This window comes from Lithobates pipiens, unplaced genomic scaffold, assembly GCF_037356315.1.
Source record: "Lithobates pipiens isolate NorthernLeopardFrog02 unplaced genomic scaffold, aLitPip1_a1.2 Scaffold_8, whole genome shotgun sequence".
NCBI lineage: Eukaryota > Metazoa > Chordata > Amphibia > Anura > Ranidae > Lithobates > Lithobates pipiens.
In genome coordinates, this window is record NW_027507903.1 from 201,863,215 (window position 1) to 201,884,492 (window position 21,278).

Here is a 21,278-nt window from a genome sequence, read left to right on the forward strand (position 1 = left end):
TTTACTGACAATCCCCCCCCCCCCCCAACTGCAAAGGTAAACAAGGCCTTAAAATGTAAAAAAGTGTTTAACACAATATTCTTCTCCAACAGACTGTATTCTCATAATGATGGACAGCTGCCACAGCGTTTTTCTCTCCAGCAGCTGTTTGTTCCTGACTGTAGTAGGGTGCGCACTTCAGCGCATAACACACAGCTCCCTTTTTTTTGTATTTGTACAAACTTTATTTGAAGTGTGCAAAAGTACATGTCATTCATGACACTGTACAGAAGCGCAATGCGCTGCTGTATAGTGAAATGCGATCCTGTACAGTGCACTGCGATAAAATGCAGCATGTTGCTGCATTCCTGTCTGTCCATTCCCATCTGTCTCCTGCGTACAGGGGGGAAGAATCGCTATCTGTCTCCCTGGGTGGAAGGGGGGGGCGGCGTTGGCATGCTGCCCCCCCCCCCCCAAAAAACATGTAGGCTTAGGCCGCTCCTTTTTGTTTATTCACCTGGGCTGGATGGGAGTAGCGGTGATTCTTTCCTCGTTATATTTAAGCCCTCTGGGTTGGAATAAAGACGAGCCTGCACCCCATGCTCTGGGACACAGGGATATGTTTTTCACTTCTACTTTGAGCGGCACCAAAAGCAAAAGAGCAAGTCGCTTGCAGTGACAAGAATTTTACATTGCAGGAAAACCGCAGTCACTGCACATATTGTGCATACAGCCTAATGCTGCATACACATGGGCTGAATGCTGGGCAATATCGACTGGTTAAAAAAAGGGCCAATGGCTGAGAGCGCTGATTGGAGTGTTTTGGTGGGAGGGCTGTCCCCCTGTCGGAACACAACAGCTCAGTGGGGGGAGATTGCTGTACTAATCCGCTGGGTTGAATGCAGGTGTCAAGTCCTGGGGAAAAAAGTGTGGGAACTCCCACCCAAGATCCACTCCCCAAAAAAAAAAATATATATATGATATGCTCATATGCATATATATTTCACAGAAAATACAGTGCAACATTTGTTGTAAAGTGCCAGTTTACAAAAACAAAATAAGTTAACTTGTCAAACTAACAAAATAATCACCACAAAAACGGAGGGGGACATGGAGGAAAACTGGAGGGGGACAGCAGCAGAACGGAGGGGGACAGTAGCAGAACGGATGGGGGGTACAGAGGAAAACTGGAGGGGGACAGCAACAGAACGGAGGGGGACAGTAGCAGAACTGAATTGATACTAAGGCTATGTTTCCACTATTGCGTCCCCAAAGTCACGCAATTTTGCCGCGATTTTACCGCAACTTGAAGCAATGCCTGGGCAAGTCGCATCAAAGTGGGACCAAAGTAGTGCAGGGACTACTTTGAAGTTGCTGTGTCTTGAAGTCGCACAGATATGAACGGTACTCATTGGAAATCATGGGGTACGACTTGTCATGCCACTTTTCATTCCCAAATTGCATGAAAAGTCGCACTAGTGGAAACCTAGCCTTATAGGTGAAATTGCACTTTAGGCTGGGTTCATATATGTGCAGGTGCGGGTTGGTGCCCTGGGTCTGTGTCTATTCACTGGTTCAGATACGAATCAGGTCAGAATTTTTGCCTGCAATCACTCCTGAACAGGGCCCAAACATAAGGTGACCAGATTTTTAAAATTGATTCTGGGGACATTTTTTTTTTACTGGTAATGGCGCTAATCAGCAGCTCCCTGACCATCGCCGCCGCCGCCACCCACTTCACAGTGTGTTAAGTCTTACTCTCCAGGCACTAGCAACTACTGGGTGGGGAGCGGAGGAAGATCACTCCGCCAGGGAAGGCAAGGAGATAAGCAGGCAGGCGGCTGGCCGGGACTTAAGCCAAGGCAGAAGAACATGCAAGCAGAGCTGAATGGGCATGTGCCCGAAACTGAAGAAATATTCCCTCCGCTCCGACCAGCAGAAAGGGGCACAGATAATGGGAAAAAATACACCCCCTAAGCTAGTAGGAGTGGAGGTGTGTAATTCTGATTTTTTTATTCTGCACTGACTGACTTTGAAATTGCCCCAGTACCTGTTCAAATCTAATCCGGGGACAAAACCAGGGACAGACTTGGTCTGGGGACAGTGTCCTCAATTCGGGGACTGTCCCTGGAAACCGGGATGTCTGGTCACCTTACCCAAACATGCACAGGACCCTTCTGGGAATGGGCAGCACTTTTGACGCAATGCAAGCATTTTTAACCCCTTTTTGGGGTTAAAAACGCCCCCACTAGCGGCCAAAAAGCACTGCTAAAACAGCGGTAAAGTACCTCTAAAACAAGCGGCACCTTACCGCTAGAGTTGCCACCTCATTCCTTTAAACCCGAACACATGTGAGTTACACAGGTTCTGAGGCTAATTTCATGCACCAAGTGAGTTTAATTATCACCTTAATCAGCCACAGAAACTGTGCAAATAATATGTGTTCGGTTTTAAAGGGATGAGGTGGCAACCCTACTTACCGCTAACGCACGGTGTGAAAGGGGTCTGACATGGGCTCCACCAGACTTTGTTTCTGAAATGAACTTTACTCATGGCAATGGATACTATGAACCATATTACTGCTGTGCTCAGGAAACATAACGCCACTCTGACCTGCAGAATTTTACATACAATGTGTGTACAAACGTTCAGTCAAAGGGGTTTTGTTTTTTCCCGTGGGAAATGTATCCATGTAAATAAATGTTTATTGCACATCCCAGTGTAGAGCACCAGGCGGAGGAGAGCACTCGTCTGTAGGGATGCCGGGGTGCTAAGACTGCAAGACAACTTCTACTTCTCAACTAGCGCGCCTCTCTATTGGCCGAGGAGGAAGGCCGTGTCTTACCTGTGCGCTGTGATTGGTGCAGCCGAAATAGACACGATTCAGCCGTCCTAAAGTTGTGTTCATCGGGCCAGTGTTCCCGAGCTCGTGTTTTCCGGAGGGTGAGGCGAGGGGCGCACTGAGCTCCCTTCACCCCGAGCAGGTAGGTGGCTGGGGCCGGGTGGTGTTCCTTCTTCCACCATTCTCTTCTTCAGGGCTCCAAGGCCTGCTTTTTCCAGCTACATAAATGCTGGAGTTATAAGCGCTTTACAGGCTCCCATCCCATAATATACGGCCGTATTGTGAGAGATTTGTATTAGTAGAAGAAGGCGTGTGCTGCCGCCAGTCATCGTTTATGAAAGCTGAGCTTTCCATAAAGGAATAACAAGTGTGGGAGCATATTGTATGGGGAGAGCTATCAGGCCTGGAGCACACACATACACATCAATGACATGGGCCTGCTATACACAACATGGAGACCTGTCATTGACCACTCTATATACTCATCAATGACATGGGCCTGCTATACACAACATGGGGACCTGTCATTGACCACTCTATATACACATCAATGACATGGGCCTGCTATACACAACATGGGGACCTGTCATTGACCACTCTATATACACATCAATGACATGGGCCTGCTATACACAACATGGGGACCTGTCATTGACCACTCTATATACACATCAATGACATGGGCCTGCTATACACAACATGGGGACCTGTCATTGACCACTCTATATACACATCAATGACATGGGCCTGCTATACACAACATGGGGACCTGTCATTGACCACTCTATATACACATCAATGACATGGGCCTGCTATACACAACATGGGGACCTGTCATTGACCACTCTATATACACATCAATGACATGGGCCTGCTATACACAACATGGAGACCTGTCATTGACCACTTTATATACTCATCAATGACATGGGCCTGCTATACACAACATGGGGACCTGTCATTGACCACTCTATATACACATCAATGGCATGGGCCTGCTATACACAACATGGAGACCTGTCATTGACCACTCTATATACTCATCAATGACATGGGCCTGCTATACACAACATGGGGACCTGTCATTGACCACTCTATATACACATCAATGACATGGGCCTGCTATACACAACATGGGCACCTGTCATTGACCACTCTCTATACACATCAATGACATGGGCCTGCTATACACAACATGGAGACCTGTCATTGACCACTCTATATACACATCAATGACATGGGCCTGCTATACACAACATGGGCACCTGTCATTGACCACTCTATATACACATCAATGGCATGGGCCTGCTATACACAACATGGTCACCTGTCATTGACCACTCTATATACACATCAATGGCATGGGCCTGCTATACACAACATGGGCACCTGTCATTGACCACTCTATATACACATCAATGACATGGGCCTGCTATACACAACATGGAGACCTGTCATTGACCACTCTATATACACATCAATGACATGGGCCTGCTATACACAACATGGGCACCTGTCATTGACCACTCTATATACACATCAATGACATGGGCCTGCTATACACAACATGGGCACCTGTCATTGACCACTCTATATACACATCAATGACATGGCCTGCTATACACAACATGGGCACCTGTCATTGACCACTCTATATACACATCAATGACATGGCCTGCTATACACAACATGGGCACCTGTCATTGACCACTCTATATACACATCAATGACATGGGTCTCCTATACACAACATGGGGACCCGTCATTGACCACGCTATATACACATCAATGACATGGGCCTGCTATACACATCATGGGGACCTGTCATTGACCTCTCTATAGATCAATGACATTGATTCTGGGCAAAATGAGAGTCATGATTTTTTATTTTTTTTTGCTTAGAATAAAAAGATCACGATTCTTGCGGTGTAAAATTTTCACATTATACAAAAAAAATTGGGCTAACTTTACTGGTTAGTTGTGTGTGGGGTTTTTTTTTTTTATGTGTGTGTGTTTGGGGGTTCTACGTAATTTTCTAGCAAAAAAAAAGAGATTGGTGTGTAAATGAGGGAAGTTTAACCTCCCTGGCGGTACGATTATTTCGGATTTTAGGTGCTAAAAGCGGTACAATTATTTTGCATGAAAATTTGGCGTTTTATATTGTAGTCCTGTAATTCTTAGGAATAACTCTCTTAAATCTGTTCAAACCAGAGTCTAGCAGACATCCCGGGTATGATAAAGTTTGAAAAATGAAATTATAATAACTATAATTGTACCAAATAATAATATAAGAATAAAAAAAAATTATTCAATTATGTAATCAAATCAATAACACTGAAATTTGCTCAGTTGCAGAATTGTCACTGTCATTACTTTTCAGTATTTGATGACGGATCTCCCCACAAATCGCTATCGCTCAATTCTGCAAGTGATTACAATTTATTATCGCTGTTTTCTAGCTGGTCTGAAATCATTTTTGATGTAAAGGGACAGTTTTGGTTGCTATGGACAATCTCCAGTTTCCAGGCATAAAGAACAGTTTTTATAATATAAAACTGCATGCAGGACACTGGGCAGACCACTAGGGACAAAGGGGATGTGAAATTATTACATACAGCAATGTAAGATTACATTATACTGTGTGTTTCACTTTTTGAATTTGGCGCCGATCTCCGTCCCCGTGTGTCGCAACGCTCGCAGGGAACGGAGATCGGCGATGTGATAGAGCGAGACAAGGCTCGCTCGTACAGCGGGGGGACATCGCTGGATCCGAGGGAGAAGTAAATTTGCTGTCCCCTACAAAATAACTCAACACACAACCATTAATGTCTAAACCACTGGCAACAAAAGTGAGTACACCCCTAAGTGAAAATTTCCAAATTGGGCCCAAAGTGTCAATATTTTGTGTAGCCACCATTATTTTCTAGCACCTTCTTAACCTTCTTGGGCATGGAGTTCAACAGAGCTTCACAGGTTGCCACTGGAGTCCTCTTCCACTCCTCCATGATGGCATCACAGAGCTGGTGGATATTAGAGACCTTGCGTTCCTCCACCTTCCATTTGAGGATGCCCCACAGATGCTCAATAGGGTTTTGGTCTGGAGGCATGCTTGTCCAGTCCATCACCTTTAACCTCAGCTTCTTTAACAAGGCAGTGGTCGTCTTGGAGGTATGTTTGGGGTTGTTATGCTGGAATACTGCCCTGTGGCCCAGTCTCTGAAGGTAGGGGATCATGCTCTGCTTCAGTATATCGCAGTACATGTTGACATTCATGGTTCCCTCAATGAGCTCATTGTAGCTCATTGTAGCTCCCCAGTGCCGGCAGCACCCATGCAGCCCCAGACCATGACACTCCCTCCACCATGCTTGTCTTTGTACTCCTCACCTGGTTGCCACCACACACTTGACATCTGAACCAAATAAGTTTATCTTGGTCTCATCAGACCTCAGGACATTGGGCCCAATTTGGACATTTTTCACTTAGGGGTGTACTCACTTTTGTTGCCAGCAGTTTAGACATTAATGGCTGTGTGTTGAGTTATTTTGAATGGACAGCAAATGTACACTGTTATACAAGCTGTACACTCACTGATTTATATTGTAGTAAAGTGTCATTTCTTCAGTGTTGTCACATGAAAAGATGTAATAAAATCTCTCTATCGATGAAGAATTATTATTTTTTTTTTTATTTGGGGCATATTTATTATAGTAAAAAATATTGTGTGTTTTTTGTTTATAGCACAAAAAAATTAAAACCACAGAGGTGATCAAATAGCACCAAAAGAAAGCTCTATTTGTGGGGATAAAAGGATGCACATTTCATTAGGTACAGCATTCCATGACCGTGCAATTACCAGTTAAAACAGCGCAGTGCCAAATTGTAAAAAGTGCTCTTGTCAGGAAGGTGGTAAAACCTTCCGACGCTGAAGTGGTTAAGTAAGTTATTGCAGACATGATGCAAGAGATGGTCAGTCTCTGCAGACTGCATTTTTCTTGAGATTCTCTTGCACTTTAGGTGCCAATAATAGCCAACAATAAATGCATATTAATTTCAATTGAGGATAGTACTGTATTTATTGGTGTATAACACGCACTTTTTTTACCCTGAAAATCGTATGCAAATAGCGTGTGCGTGTTATATACCGATGCTTCAATTTTAGCTGCCTTGGAGATGAAAGGGAGGGGGCGGGGCCAGTGCCGTCATTACCTACAGTGAGAATCTCCTGTTTACTTGGCGGCCTCTGTAATAAGAAGTCCCATCTCCTGGGCCGCCATTGGACCACTGTTCTGTCTATCATAGGAAATTCTCGCTGTATGTAATCTGTTGGCACTCGTCCCGCCCCCCTCTAGGCTGCAGATGGGCATAGATCAAACTGCACTGATGGCAATGGTGTGGCTGCAGATGGGCATGGATCCTTATTAGCTTCAGCAGTCCCACTATTATTTGTTTTTTTATTTATTAATAATAATAATAATAATAATAATAATCCATCATCATCTTTTTCATTTTATTATTCCGCACGTTTTTTGCATGCTTTCAGCTATTAAAGCCATTCAACTTTAAAATGCTCCTTTTAGCTGACGTGTGCTCTCCTTCAACTTTTTTCTACTATTTTATACTTTGTTTTTTTTAACATTGAAGTCAATGAGAGCATGCTTAAAATCCGTAAAATCTTCTTCAGCTGCCAAAAGTTTCAGCTCCTTCATACTTTCACCTACAGACACCAAAAAAACCTTGAAATGTTCACAAAATATTCAGCTATCTGGCTATATCTTTTCAGTTTGATATTTTTTACAGTTTTTGTGAAAGTGGTTTCAGTTTAGTGATCATTTCAGAAAATTTCATTTTAAAGGCTTTTGTTGCCATGGTTACCATAGCTTCTTTTACACAGTGACGAGCAGTGGGGGAGAGCACAGACACACCATGTACTGGTTTATAATAGAGGAATATGATGGTGGCTGTTTTGATGGAGGCAGATTTTATGGGGGCAGTTTTGATCGTGGCAATAGGATGGCGCAAATTTTATGGGGGCAGTTTTGATGGTGGCAATATGTTGGGGCAGTTTTGGTGCTATTCAGCATTCCCACGCATTTTCTCCAGGAAATGCATTTTCTAGTCTTATTATTCCGTACGTTTTTTGGCTCTGTGTAACTTCTGCATACTTTCAGCTATTAAAGCCATTCAACTTTTAAAATGTTCAGCTCTTTCAGCTGATCTGTGCTCTTCTTGAACTTTTTTCCTGCTATTTATACTTTTTAAAATATTAAGCTTTTTAACACTTTTTTTTAACATTGAAGTCAATGAGAGCATGCTTAAAATCCATAAAATCTTCTGCTGCCAAAAGTTTCAGCTCCTTCATACTTTCACCTACAGACACCAAACAAACTTTAAAATGATCACAAATTATTCAGCTATCTGGCTGTATCTTTTCAGTTTGATATCTTTTACAGTTTTTGCGAAAAAGCTGTTTAAGTTTAGTGATAATTTCAGAAAATTTCATTAAATTTAGGGCAGCCAGGCTTTTGTTTGTCTGTTTTGTTTCCATGGTTACCAACACTTCTTATACACAGTGATGGGCAGTGGGGGAGAGCACAGATACACCATGTACTGATTTATAATAGAGGAATATGATGGGCAGTTTTGATGCTATTCAGCATTCTCACGCATTTTCTCCAGGAAATGCATTTTCTAGTTTTGCTTCAAAGTTCCATATTTAAAATTTGAAGGTGTTTGTTTTTTTTGTTCCCCCCCCCCCCCCTGAAACCTCCCTCTTAAAATGAATGTGTGTGTTATACGGCGATAAATACGGTAATTTAAAAAGTCAAATATAATGCAATTGTGTGTGTGTGTGTGTATATATGCACCCCTAATAGGAAGTTAATGACACCCCAAATACAGGTTGCAAACGCATTACGTTTTACCACACCTGCCTGCTCTGGATTGCATGGTACAAAAGATCCAGTTACTGTGCAGTTTACTAAGTAATTGCACCACACAGAACCACATGTGGACCGCACAGCTCATTCCTATGCAATTCATGTGTAGGCATGGTATTAACCAGAAAAGCAATTTTAGAGAGAAAACACTGCGCTATAATAAGAAAATACTGAAAACTTAAAAACGGCTGCCAACACTCAAACAAACAAAGTTCAGTGAATAACAAATAGTGTAGCGCTGGATGTGTGGAAAAGTGACAGTATACCGCACATAAATTATGCGGTTACAAGAAAAAATCAAAGTGTAAATATACTGAAAATACATTCCTATACTAACACTGTAGCTAACACTGAGACACCACGGTACAATGGAGAGGGGATATTTGGTTCCTACCTTTGCTAACACGGTTTATTTAATTTCATAATCTTTATTCATTTTCAACATACTTTTACAAAATAAAAGCAAGAAGAACATTCTCTATAGCATGTGTCGCACTTATTTCTCCTTTACAAATACAATAATACTTTAATGAGTAATAAAAACCTTTAGAAAACATTCCTATCCATGATGTATCAATATTTCTTCTATCTAACCCCTCTTTTCACTCATTACTCATATAATCCTCCTTCCCCTCCTACTTCCTCTCTCTCTACCCAACTTTCACCTCTCCCTTACCTCATTCTGGGTATCTCATTCTATCCAGCCAGGGTTTCCACATCTTTTTAAATTCTTTAAGATTTCCTCTCCTCAAATATATCACCCTCTCCTTCCATATTGTCTCCATAATTGCTATCTGCCAGTCCTCTACTGAGGGAGCATTTTTTGCTTGCCACCTTTGAGCTAACAATTTTCTTGCCTGAAACAAACATCTCAGTATTGCTTTATTGGTGTGTCGCGATCTCCCTATTGCTTCACCCAGGCCCAGCACACATATCCTGGGATCCCCCCTGATCGTTACACCAAATGTTTCATTCAAGGTGATAACAATCTCTGACCAGTAGCGAAACAATTTTGGGCATCGCCAGAACATGTGAGCTAGGTCTCCAGACTCTTGACATCTAGGGCACTTATCATCTGCTCTACGTCCGAAACTAAACAGTCTTTTTGGTGTATAATAGGCCCTATGCAGCAGCATTAAGTGTGACATCTTCTGGGCAGGCGAAACTGAGATTGAGTAACCATCCTCCAGTATTTTCCTCCACTGTTCATCCGTAAATATTCCCAACTCCTCCTCCCATTTCCTTCTGCATTTGAACCCTTCTGGGCTTCCTATACTTCCTTCACATATAACTGGATATACATCCGCTATAAATCCTTTTGTCCTCACTGAGGCATTTAATCTGCTAAAAATAGGGGAGTTATTCCACACAGGCCCTTGCCTATTAAATTGTTTCCCTAGGGCATGTCTAATTTGAAGGTATTTATAAAATGATTGTTTGGATATATCAAACTCTGATCTTAAAGCGCTAAATGTTTTTAATATTTTCCCTGTATATAACTGGGCCAACTTATCTATCCCCTTGACTTCCCAATCTTTATACACCCCTATTTCTTCCATTTCCTGCAGGTTCCGGTTATCCCACAATGGGGTGTACTGAGTCAAGCCTCCCAGGCCTTTAATCGCCTTAACTGCCTTCCACACCTTTACTACTAATTTTATTGTGGGAATTTTTTTTTTGGGAAATGCGTTTGCCTCCAGAGCTTCTACCATATTATTATGGGGTGTCTCCATTAATATTAAGGCCCTATTAATTCCTCCACCCATCTCCTCACTCATGTCCAGGTGTTGTAATTGCGCAGCTAAAAAGTAGCTCCTTGGATGTGGAACTGCCATTCCTCCTTTTCTTGTAGGTAATTGCAAAGTTTGTAGAGCTATCCTGGATACTCCCCCTTTCCATATAAGTTCTCGGAATAATACCTCTATTTTCCTAAACCACATTATGTCTACCCAAATCGGGGAGTTATGTAACACATACAATAACTGAGGCATCCATACCATTTTAATCAAGTTACATCTCCCTGCATTCGATAATGGGAGTCTTTTCCAGATTTCGATTTTCTTTTTGAATTTAGCTATTAATGGAACCAAATTATCATTTATATATTTATTAGGATCTCTTTGTATGTGTATCCCCAGGTATTTCATGCGCTCCACAACTTCCAGCTGCGCGCCTGTCCCTGGGCTTTGGGCCCTACTTTTATCCAATGGCATAAGAACTGATTTTTCCCAGTTTATCTCCAGGCCTGAGAACCTCCCGAAATCTGTAATAAGTTTCATCCCTTGTCTGAGGGACTGCTCTGTGTCCCCCAGAAAAAGGAGAATATCGTCCGCGTATAGCGCTATCCTCTCTTCCCTCATCCTCCTTTGAAACCCGACCATATTCCTACTAGATCTAATTGAAATAGCTAATGGTTCTATTGCCAGAGCAAAGATCAGGGGTGACAGAGGGCACCCCTGTCTTGTCCCCCTCTCTAGAAAAATCCTATCTGAATATTCATTATTGACCCTAATTCTAGCACTAGGGCCATTATACAGAGTTTTTACCCATGCAATAAAATTAGGGCCGAACCCAAATTCCCCCAGTACCTGCCAGATATAGGGCCATTCTAAACTGTCAAAGGCTTTGATTACATCTAAAGCCATTATTGCCTCATTACCATCATTCTCTATAGGTATCTGCATATTAAGATATAATCTTCTTATGTTCGTACTTGTAGTTCTACCTGGGATAAAACCTGTTTGGTCGGGATGTATCAGCCTGGAAATAATTTTATTCAATCTAATGGCTAATACTTTGGCCAATATTTTAGTGTCCGCACAGAGAAGGGAGATAGGTCGATAGGACTGAGTTTCCAATGGGTCCTTCCCTTCCTTGTGTAAGACGATTATTGTTGCCTCCGTCATTGACGTCGGCAATCTCCCCTCCTTTTTTGCCCAATTAAATACTTTAAGAAGCTCTGGAAGCAATATTTTACTGTAGTATTTATAAGTTTCCGCAGGAAGACCATCTGGTCCTGGAGATTTCTTATTGGCCATTTCTGCTACTGCGCACTGAATTTCCTCTATTGTTAATGGGGCTTCCATTATCTCACTCTCCTCCTTTGTTAGGGACGGCATTTTGATATTCGAAAAGAACCTATCCATATCCTCACCAACCTCTGTCCCCCGAGAGGAATACAGTTTGGCATAGAATACCCTAAAGGTATCAGTAATCACTGAGCTCTGTGCTGATATTTCTCCATTCTCAGTCCTTATCACTGGGACAGTGGATGGCGAGGAGTTGCTTCTTACAATCTGTGCCAACATCTTTCCTACTTTTTCCCCTTCCCCATATTCCACTTGTTTCTGGAACAATCTTTTATTCTCTATTTTCCTAGTAAGCACTACCTTATGTTCCTGTTGTTTCTCTAACCATATTTTTTTTTTCTCTGGGGTAGGGTTTTTTATATATGCTCTCTCTGCTATCACTAAATCCCTTTTGACCCTGTTCTCATATTCATTAGATGTTTTCTTGACATTCGCTACCTGTTGAGTGAGAATACCCCTAAGATAGGCCTTCAATGCGTCCCATATTACTCCTACTTCTGCAGACCCACTGTTAAACTCCATAAACTCTGCCACTCTACGCAGCACCCTCTCGGGGTCTCCTATTAACTCAAACCACACTGGATTCATATTCCATACTCTTGGGGGCTTTATCCCCCCCTAGATTTATCGTTACTGTCACGAGCGAATGATCTGACACCCCTCTAGGTTGATAAACTATTTCCCTTACTACACGGCTCGCCTCCTCATTCCCGAGGACTAAATCTATCCTTGAGAGTGAGGAGTATGAGCTAGAGAAACATGAGTATTGCAACTGGTCCGGGTTGCGCATTCTCCATATATCAGACAGGCCCCCCTCCCGCAAAAATCGAGACAGCCGGGTCTCAGCCTCCGTTTGCATATATATTCCTGGCGGAAACCTATCCTGGCTTTTATTTATAACCTCATTAAAGTCTCCCATTACTATAACAGGAATCCCCGATTTGTCCGCTATAAATTCCATCAAACAATATAAAACTTCCATTTTAAATGGGGGAGGAATGTAAACATTTGCAAAAACATACTCCTGATTTTCAATTACACAGTGTAGAAAGATAAACCGCCCTTCTTTGTCTATATCGATCTGCCGGCAGGAAAACGCCACCTCTCTCCTTACCAACACGGCCACTCCCCTCGAATAAGAGGTGTGGACTGAATGGTACTGGACTTGAAATTTCCTACTCTGAGTTTTTAATATAGTTTCTTTAATTAGGTGTGTCTCCTGTAGGCAGATCAATCCTACTCTACACTTTTCCAGGGTGTCAAACACTACTGCTCTTTTTACGGAGGCTCCCAGCCCTCGGACATTCCAAGAGCCAATATTCAAAACTCTAGACTGCATACCTCTAGGAAGTGTGAAAAAAGAAAAAAGAAGAGCGAAGAAAGAGTAAAACCTGAAGGCTCCAAATTAACATTTAAATTCCCTGAATTCCCTGACGTTAAGCAGAAATAATCCCAGCTTCTCCCTCTATAGTTCATGCCGAGGAGGCGAATGCAAGGGGGGGATGTAAAAAAGAAGGTGCAATCCCGCTTAGTGAGTACTTTGATAAAGCTATACCATCTTTTATACTCCCAAGTGACATCCCTTCTCAGTCTCCTCTTGTGAGCATGAGAACCAAACCTTCTGTCTACACACACCATTACCCCGTATTTACTCATTACTTTTAAATTGACGTCAATAATTGTGCAAGTATTACCCATTTCCTTTTCCTGAATTTTGTATGCTTCCATTTTCCCTGTTCCCTCCCCCCTACCCTCTCCATACCTATCTAGGTTACCCCTAGGGGCTTTTTCCGTGACCGCTACACTCCCACACGTACCCTCATGCTCCCCCCTCCCCCCTCCTTCTCTCATACTTCCATCCCCACCCCCCTCCCACTCCCCCCCTATACTCAACAACCCCCCCCTTTGACCCTCCCCTTTCTCAATCATAAATTCTTACTATATTGTGTGTCATTCCCTACACCCTGACTTTAGTGTATCATCTTCCCTTACTTCATTTACAGTGCACCCGCTACATCCCCCCTTCGCTAATCTTCCCCTCCCCCAATAAGAGAGGGAGGGGAAAGGAGAGAAAAAAAAAAAAAAAGGATAAATGAGATGAAAAGGGGGTCGTACACATACATATGTAGAAAAGAAAAAAACACATCACTTCTTCAATAACTGATCTCCCTTCTCCTGCATCCATGCTTTTACCCTTGCCGGCGTGTCAAAAAATAAGGTCTCTCCCAATGCTACTACCCGTAACCTTGACGGATAGAGCAGAGCATATGTAATGTCCAATTTCTGGAGTCTGCGCTTGACTTCTATAAACCCTGCTCTGCGCTTCTGCAGATCAGGGGAAAAATCAGAAAAACACCTCTTAGGAAATTACCACCCTGATTCTCTGTGATAAGGCTTAACACCTGCTTAGTGCTTTTTGCTTACAAGTTAAAATCAGTATTTTTCTGCTAGAAAATTACTTAGGACCACAAAAAACATTTTATATATATATATTAGCAGAGACCCTAGAGAATAAAATGGTAGTCGATGTAATTGCGCATCGGCCTTTCAGATGCAATTTTCTGGGAAAAAAAATACACTACAGTGAATTAAAAAAAAATAAACAACAGTAAAGTCAGCCCAATGTTTTTGTATAATGTGAAAGATGTTACGCTGAGGATTGTGAGAGAATTGTGATCTTTATTCTAGGCAAAAAGAATCCAGAATCGTGAAGCTCTACTATGTATGGCAGAAAACTAACTTTGCACATCACCCTGCATACACCATCCCCACCGTGAAACATGGTGGTGGCAGCATCATGTTGTGAGGATGCTTTTCTTCAGCAGGGACAGGGAAGCTTGTCAGATCTGATGGGAAGATGAATGGAGCCAAATTCAGGGCAATCTTAGAAGAAAACCTGTTAGTCTGGAAAAGACTGGGCGGAGGTTCACCTTCCAGCAGGAGAACAACCCTAAACATACAGCCAGAGCTACAAATGGTTTAGATCAAAGTATATTCATGTGTTAGAATGGCCCAGTCAAAGTCCAGAACTAAATCCAATTGAGAATCTGTGGCAAGACTTGAAAATTGCTGTTCACGGACGCTCTCCATCCAATTTGACAGAGCTTTAGCTAATTTGAAAAGAGAATGGGCAAAAATTTCACTTTCTAGATGTACAAAGCTGGTAGAGACCCAAAAAGACTTGCAGCTGTAATTGCAGCGAAAGGTGATTCTACAAAGTATTGACTCAGGGGGGCTGAATACAAATGCACACCACACTTCAGATATGTATTTGTAAAAAATGTTGAAAATCATTTTATTTCCCTTCCACTTCACAATTATGTGCCACTTTGTGTTGGTCTATCACATGAAATCCCAATAAAATAAATTTTTCAATTTTTGATTGATTGTAATATGACAAAATGTGGAAAATTTCAAGAGGTATGAATATTTTTCAAGGCACTGTACAAGCTGTCGGCTACCGCGGTGGATGACGGTACTTGTAGTTGATTCATTGACAGAGCTCTGAATGAATGATGCAGCAACTGTGTTGGCAGAACCCTGCGATGCTGAGCTTGTTTTAAATGGTGACACAGGGAGAGGAGGCAGGAGCTGGAACATGTTCCACCCTAAATACAAGTGGAACATGTTCCAAAAGTGAACATGTCCTTTTAGGGCTGCAACTAACGATTATTTTCATAATCAATTAGTTGGCCGATTTTTATTAATCGGTTAATAACCTTAAAGTGTGGTGTATAATTTAGTTAATGTGTAACGTTTTAAGCACATGCTGACCAGCCGCCGCAGTTGTACTGCAGCAGAATGGCTCGGCTGGGCGAAATGACGTTATGTAACGTTGCTTCACCTTGTGGCCAGTAGGGGGTGCATGCTACCAGAGGCACCCCCCCCCCCCAGCCGATGCGAGTGCCTGGCGGTCTCGATCGCCGCCAGGCTCCTGTAATTGCCACTGAGTCACGGAGGACCCGGAACTGTGTAAGCACACAGTTTCCGGTTCTCTGAGGAGAGAAATGACAGATCGCTGTTCATACAGAGTATGAACAGCGATCTGTTATCTCCCCTGCACAGTCCCCATTCCCCTTCAGTTAGAACACAAACTAGGACACACTTAACTGCCCCCTAGCGTTAACCCCTTCACTGCCGGTCACCTTTTTACAGTAATCAGTGCATTTTTAATCGTGCTGTATTAATGCCAATGGTCCGAAAAATGTGTCAAAATTGTCTGACGTGTCCGCCATAATGTCGCAGTCCCGATTAAAAATCGCAGATCCCGCTATTATAGTAAGAAAAAAAAAAAAAAGTAATAAAAAGGCTATAAATCTATCCCCTATTTTGTAGACGCTATAACTTTTGTGCAAACCAATCAATATACGCTTATTGCGATTTTTTTTTTTTTTTTTTTTTTTTTTTTTTTTTTTTTTTTTTTTTTTTTTAAAGAAGGCATATCGGTCTAAGCTGAGGGGAAAAAAATGTTTTTTTAAATATATTTTTGGTGGATATTTATTATAGCAAAAAATAATACAGTTTATTTTTTGCAAAATTGCCGCTCTTCCTCCCCTTTTTTTCTTAAATATTTCTATGCAGTGGTAATTATAAATAACCAACTATATTGTTAGTGAGTAAAATCTTTAATTCACACTGAACATAACAGACAGAAGAGATATACAGTATTATATTGAGGTTAAATCTATCATCAGACTCGGAGATCAATTTTTTTTATTTAACCGCTTTCAGACCGGACCATTTTGCTGGCTTAAGACCAGACCACTTTTTGCAATTCGGCACTGCGTCGCTTTAACTGACAATTGCGCGGTCGTGCGACGTGGCTCCCAAACAAAATTGATGTCTTTTTCTCAAATCGCCTTTCAGGACAACCCCGGAGAGAGTGTAGCTCCACCTTGCAATCAGGAAACACATGCCCACTTTAAAAACACCTCCTCCTCCTCCATGGCTTCAGTTATTGTGTTTCCTCCTTGGAGGAAGCATGTGCCTGAACCAGGGAGAGCTACACTCTCTGCAGGGGAGTAAGGCTTACCTTTTGTTGCAGGTTGTTTCTCTTTGACCCCCAGCAGCATCTCCACGGGGAGAGGACTCCTGGAGCTCCTGGTCCCGCCATCTCACGGGAGTAAGGACCCTCGGAGTGCCGGCGTCGGGTGCCCGGTGTCCGCTTGTTAGCGCAGGGAGGGCTCTGTTGCTGGCGGAGGCCGCTGCAGGTCAGCGGCATGGCTCCGTTTTCGGCGCCGGGTCCCGGGCGGCGACGGCGTCGTTCACGGTGACGCGCGGGCGCTCTGAGGGGGCGTGGCGCCGTGGTTCAGCGCCTGGAACGCAGGGGTCATGGGGCGGGTCAGGTGACCGTGTGCTTCCGCTTCCGGCCGGCCTTGATGACGCGGCGGCCGGGAAAATTTAAAATGAGAGCTGTTTGTAAAATAGCTGCCTCACTCAAACGATGGAAGAGTGCAAGCCAGCTATGGCGGAGACAGGCGCCCCCAGCACCGGTCCAGCCCAGGTACGTAAGGTGCACTGGCACCCTCTGCTTTACTGTGGGTATGTCTTTGTTTGTTCCCCCCTCTTGGGGGCCTGTCGCTGCAGGTCAGAGGTGGACTTCGCTCTGACCTTTTGCAGCCTAGTTCTGGGGTCTCACTAGTAGGTCTGTTTGGTGGTGGGTCTCTGCACTGGCTTGGTGTTAAGCAACTGGTTGTTGAGAGCTTTTAGTGAATTAAACCTGTATGTCGTTTCAGGAAAAATCACTAGGAAAAGCTAGACCAGGTCAGAGAAAATGTCCTTCTTGCAAAACCCCCCTCAGAGATTCATGGCAGAAGGCAATGTGCAGAAATTGTATCAGAGAATTGATGGAAGAGGAAACATCTCAACAATATAAGGATTTGTTTTCTTCGGTTAAAGAGCTGACAAACTCTTTGAGTTCAGTCAAGTCCATCCTGATACAAAACCCTCCCGCACAGACCGAGCCTCAGAACTTACCGCCCAGCCCCAGGGCGTCGTCATCCAGACAGGTGGAAACTGAAGAGTCTGGAGACGAAGGGGGTAGTACTCTCATCTCCTTCAGGGATTCTGAGGAGGAGGAAGAGGAAGAAGATAGCAGGGGCTCCAAATTCAAGCTATCACTAGAGGAAGTAGATGATATTTTAAAAGCAATCTACACTACTCTAGAAATTCAGGAAGAAAAAGTACAACTGTCAGTTCATGACAAAATGTACCAGGGGTTGGACGAAACAAAACGGCGAGTTTTTCCTGTCCACAGGGTCCTCTCAGACTCAGTGAGAAAGGAGTGGAAGGACCCAGAAAAAGCCCCTTTCTTCTCTAAAGCTCTCAAATGAAGGTTTCCCTTCGAAGATAAGGACTCAGAGGTTTGGAACAAGAAACCCAGAGTCGATGCAGCTTTCTCGCAGGTATCCAGACGAACGGATCTAGCCTTTGAAGATATGGGGATCCTTAAAGACCCAATGGACAAAAAAGCTGACTCCATCCTTAAAAAAGCTTGGGATGCTGCGTCAGTCAGTCTAAAACCAGCAATGGCAGCTACGGTGGTGGCCAGGAATCTGGAATGTTGGGTAGAGAAGCTGAAGAGCCATATTGAGGCGGGGACACCCCGCAAGGATCTCTTAGAGTCCTTTCCACTGATCCTGAATGCAGTCAAATACATGGCGGATGCATCAGCAGAATCAGTTAAACTGGCCGCTAGGTCTTCGGCTCTTGTAAATTCAGCCAGGAGAGCAGTTTGGCTGAAAACATGGTATGGGGACACTGCCTCTAAGGTCAAGCTGTGTGGTCTTCCCTTCTCGGGTGACTTGCTCTTTGGTCCTGATTTAGAGTCTGTGCTGGATAGAACAGCCGATAAAAAGAAGGCTTTTCCAGTTAAGAAAAAGCAGATTGCTAAAAAGAATTTTCGTGCTTTTCAGCAGTCCCATAAAAAAGACCAGGAGCACAAGAGCAGATGGGGTTCACAGAAGGGCAAAGGCAGGGGTGGAGTCCTCTTTAGATCTCCCCCAGAGCAGTCCCCTAAGAACAAGTGACAATATCTCCCCAGTGGGGGGGAGACTGTCAGCTTTTCGCGAACAATGGGACAGGCTGTCTCCAAATCTGTTCGTGAAGAGCGTTGTCAATCAGGGGTACAGGTTGGAGTTTTCAGAACTACCCCCGAGCAGGTTTTATGTGACAACATTGCCAAGGGATCAGGAGAAGGCCTCTGCAATGAAGCTGTTGTTACAGGAGCTGATACAGCAAGAGGTTCTGATTCAAGTCCCAGTAAACCAGCAGGGCGGGGGTTTTTATTCACATATTTTTCTGGTGAAAAAACCCTCAGGGAAGTACCGTCTAATCCTGAATCTGAAATTCCTGAACAGGTTCATTCGGTACAAACATTTCAGGATGGATACAATTTTCTCCATCACAAAGCTGTTGACCCCAGAATGCTTCATGGCATCCCTGGACCTAAGGGATGCCTACCTTCATATACCAATTCATCAGGCATCGCAGCAGTTCCTGCGCCTGGCATTGAAGGTAGGGAGTTCGGTATGGCACCTCCAATTCAGGGCTCTGCCGTTCGGACTCTCGTCCTCTCCCAGGGTCTTTACGAAGATTATGGCAGAGGCTTTGGAACCCCTGAAATTGAAGGGGATTCCAGTCGTTCCTTATCTGGACGACCTTTTGTTTTTTGCAGACTCCAGGGAGCAGGCCCTAGTCAATCTCCAGAGGGCCCAGTCTCACCTCGAGGGCCTGGGATGGCTTCTAAACCTAGAGAAGTCAATCCTGACCCCCTCACAGGAAATGAAATTTCTGGGGTATACATTAAATTCGATTCTCCAGAAAGTTTTCCTGCCGTTGGAAAAACAGGAAAAGTTACAGCTAGCTGTACAGCGGATACAGAGCAACCAGACAGTCTCAGTCAGGATGGCTATGGCAGTTCTGGGCCTGCTTACGGCAGCAATCCCGGCTGTTCAGTGGGCCAGGTTCCATTCCAGACCCCTTCAGAGGGAGGTTCTGTCAAGCTGGTCCCATCAGGATCCTTTGGAAAAACAGCTAAAAATTTCGTCAAAGACGAAAAGGGCTCTTTGGTGGTGGAGAGACCAGGCAAACCTCTCAAGGGGCCTGGTGTGGACCTTTCCTGTGGACAAGCGCCTTACTACAGACGCAAGTGCCTGGGGCTGGGGAGCCCATCTGGATGGTCAGACATCTCAGGGGGTCTGGTCCAAACAGGAAGCTCAAAGATCATCCAACTGGAGGGAGTTGAAGGCGATCTTTCTGGGTTTAGTGGCATTTCAGCAGAGTTTGAGAGGTCACCATGTTCAGGTGTTGTCAGACAACACAACAGCGGTTACCTACATTATGAAGCAAGGGGGAACCAGAAGCAGGAGCTTGATGGAGCTGGCCAATCTGTTGTTAGCCTGGGCAGAACAGAACACAGCCTCACTATCGGCAGTGCATCTGAAGGGCTCTCAGAATTTGTTTGCGGACCTCCTAAGCAGGCGCAAATTGCTAGAGGCAGAATGGAGTCTGAATCAGGAAGTGTTCCTGATGATCTCCGAGGCCTGGGGGGTTCCTCAGGTAGACCTTTTTGCCAGCCAGCAGAACTCAAAGGTGGACAGATTCTTTTCTCTTCACCGAGGAGATGCAGCAATAGGGTTGGATGCATTCGCTCACCCCTGGCATTACCAGCTGTGCTATGCCTTTCCCCCCTTTCCTCTAATTCCACTAGTACTGAGGAAATTCAGGGAAGAAAGGACAGACTTAATACTAGTCACTCCTTTTTGGCCAAAAAGACCCTGGTTCGCGGGTCTTCGAAACCTAGCCTCGAAGCCCCCATGGAGGTTACCACTCAGAAAAGATCTGTTATCCCAGGGGACAGTAAGTCATCCGGAAGTGGAACTCCTGCAGCTAACCGCCTGGTTTCTGAGGAGGACCTGTTAAAGGCTAAAGGTCTCTCAGATAAAGTAGTAAAGACCCTGCTGTCCAGTAGGAAGGCAGTTACACAGGCAATTTACATGAAGGTCTGGAAAAAGTTCAACTCCTGGTGCAGTTCTAGAGAACTCAAGGTCAAGAGCACGGTGTCCGTCTTGGAGTTTCTCCATGAAGGAATGGAGAAGGGTCTCGCAGCCAGTACCCTGAAGACTCAGGTGGCTGCCTTATCAGTTTTCTTTGAAAAGACTTTATCTAAAGAAACTTTAATTTCTAGATTTTTTAGGGCTCTTGCTCGAAATAGACCAGTAGCCCTTAAAGACTTTCCCAGTTGGGATTTGTCTACAGTTTTACAGGGTCTCTCGGGAGCACCGTTTGAACCCTTACAGGAAGCTTCTTTGCAGAAGGTGGTTTTAAAAACACTTTTTGGTGGCCATCACCTCGGCCAGGAGAGTCAGCGAGCTCCAACTCCTGCTATTACAGAACCCTTCCTTAGAATTTATCAGGACAGGGTGGTACTGA

At 43.9% G+C, this 21,278-nt stretch overlaps 1 protein-coding gene across 1 annotated transcript in view; it reads left to right on the forward strand.

The window, feature by feature from the left end:
- Positions 1–2,809: 2,809 nt before the first annotated feature.
- AASS (aminoadipate-semialdehyde synthase) overlaps positions 2,810–21,278 on the forward strand; it is a 156,525-nt gene continuing 138,056 nt past the window's right edge. The window contains exon 1 of the mRNA XM_077472495.1: positions 2,810–2,963. The gene's annotated coding sequence lies outside the window, so the exon portion shown is untranslated. The remainder of the gene's footprint in view (positions 2,964–21,278) is intronic.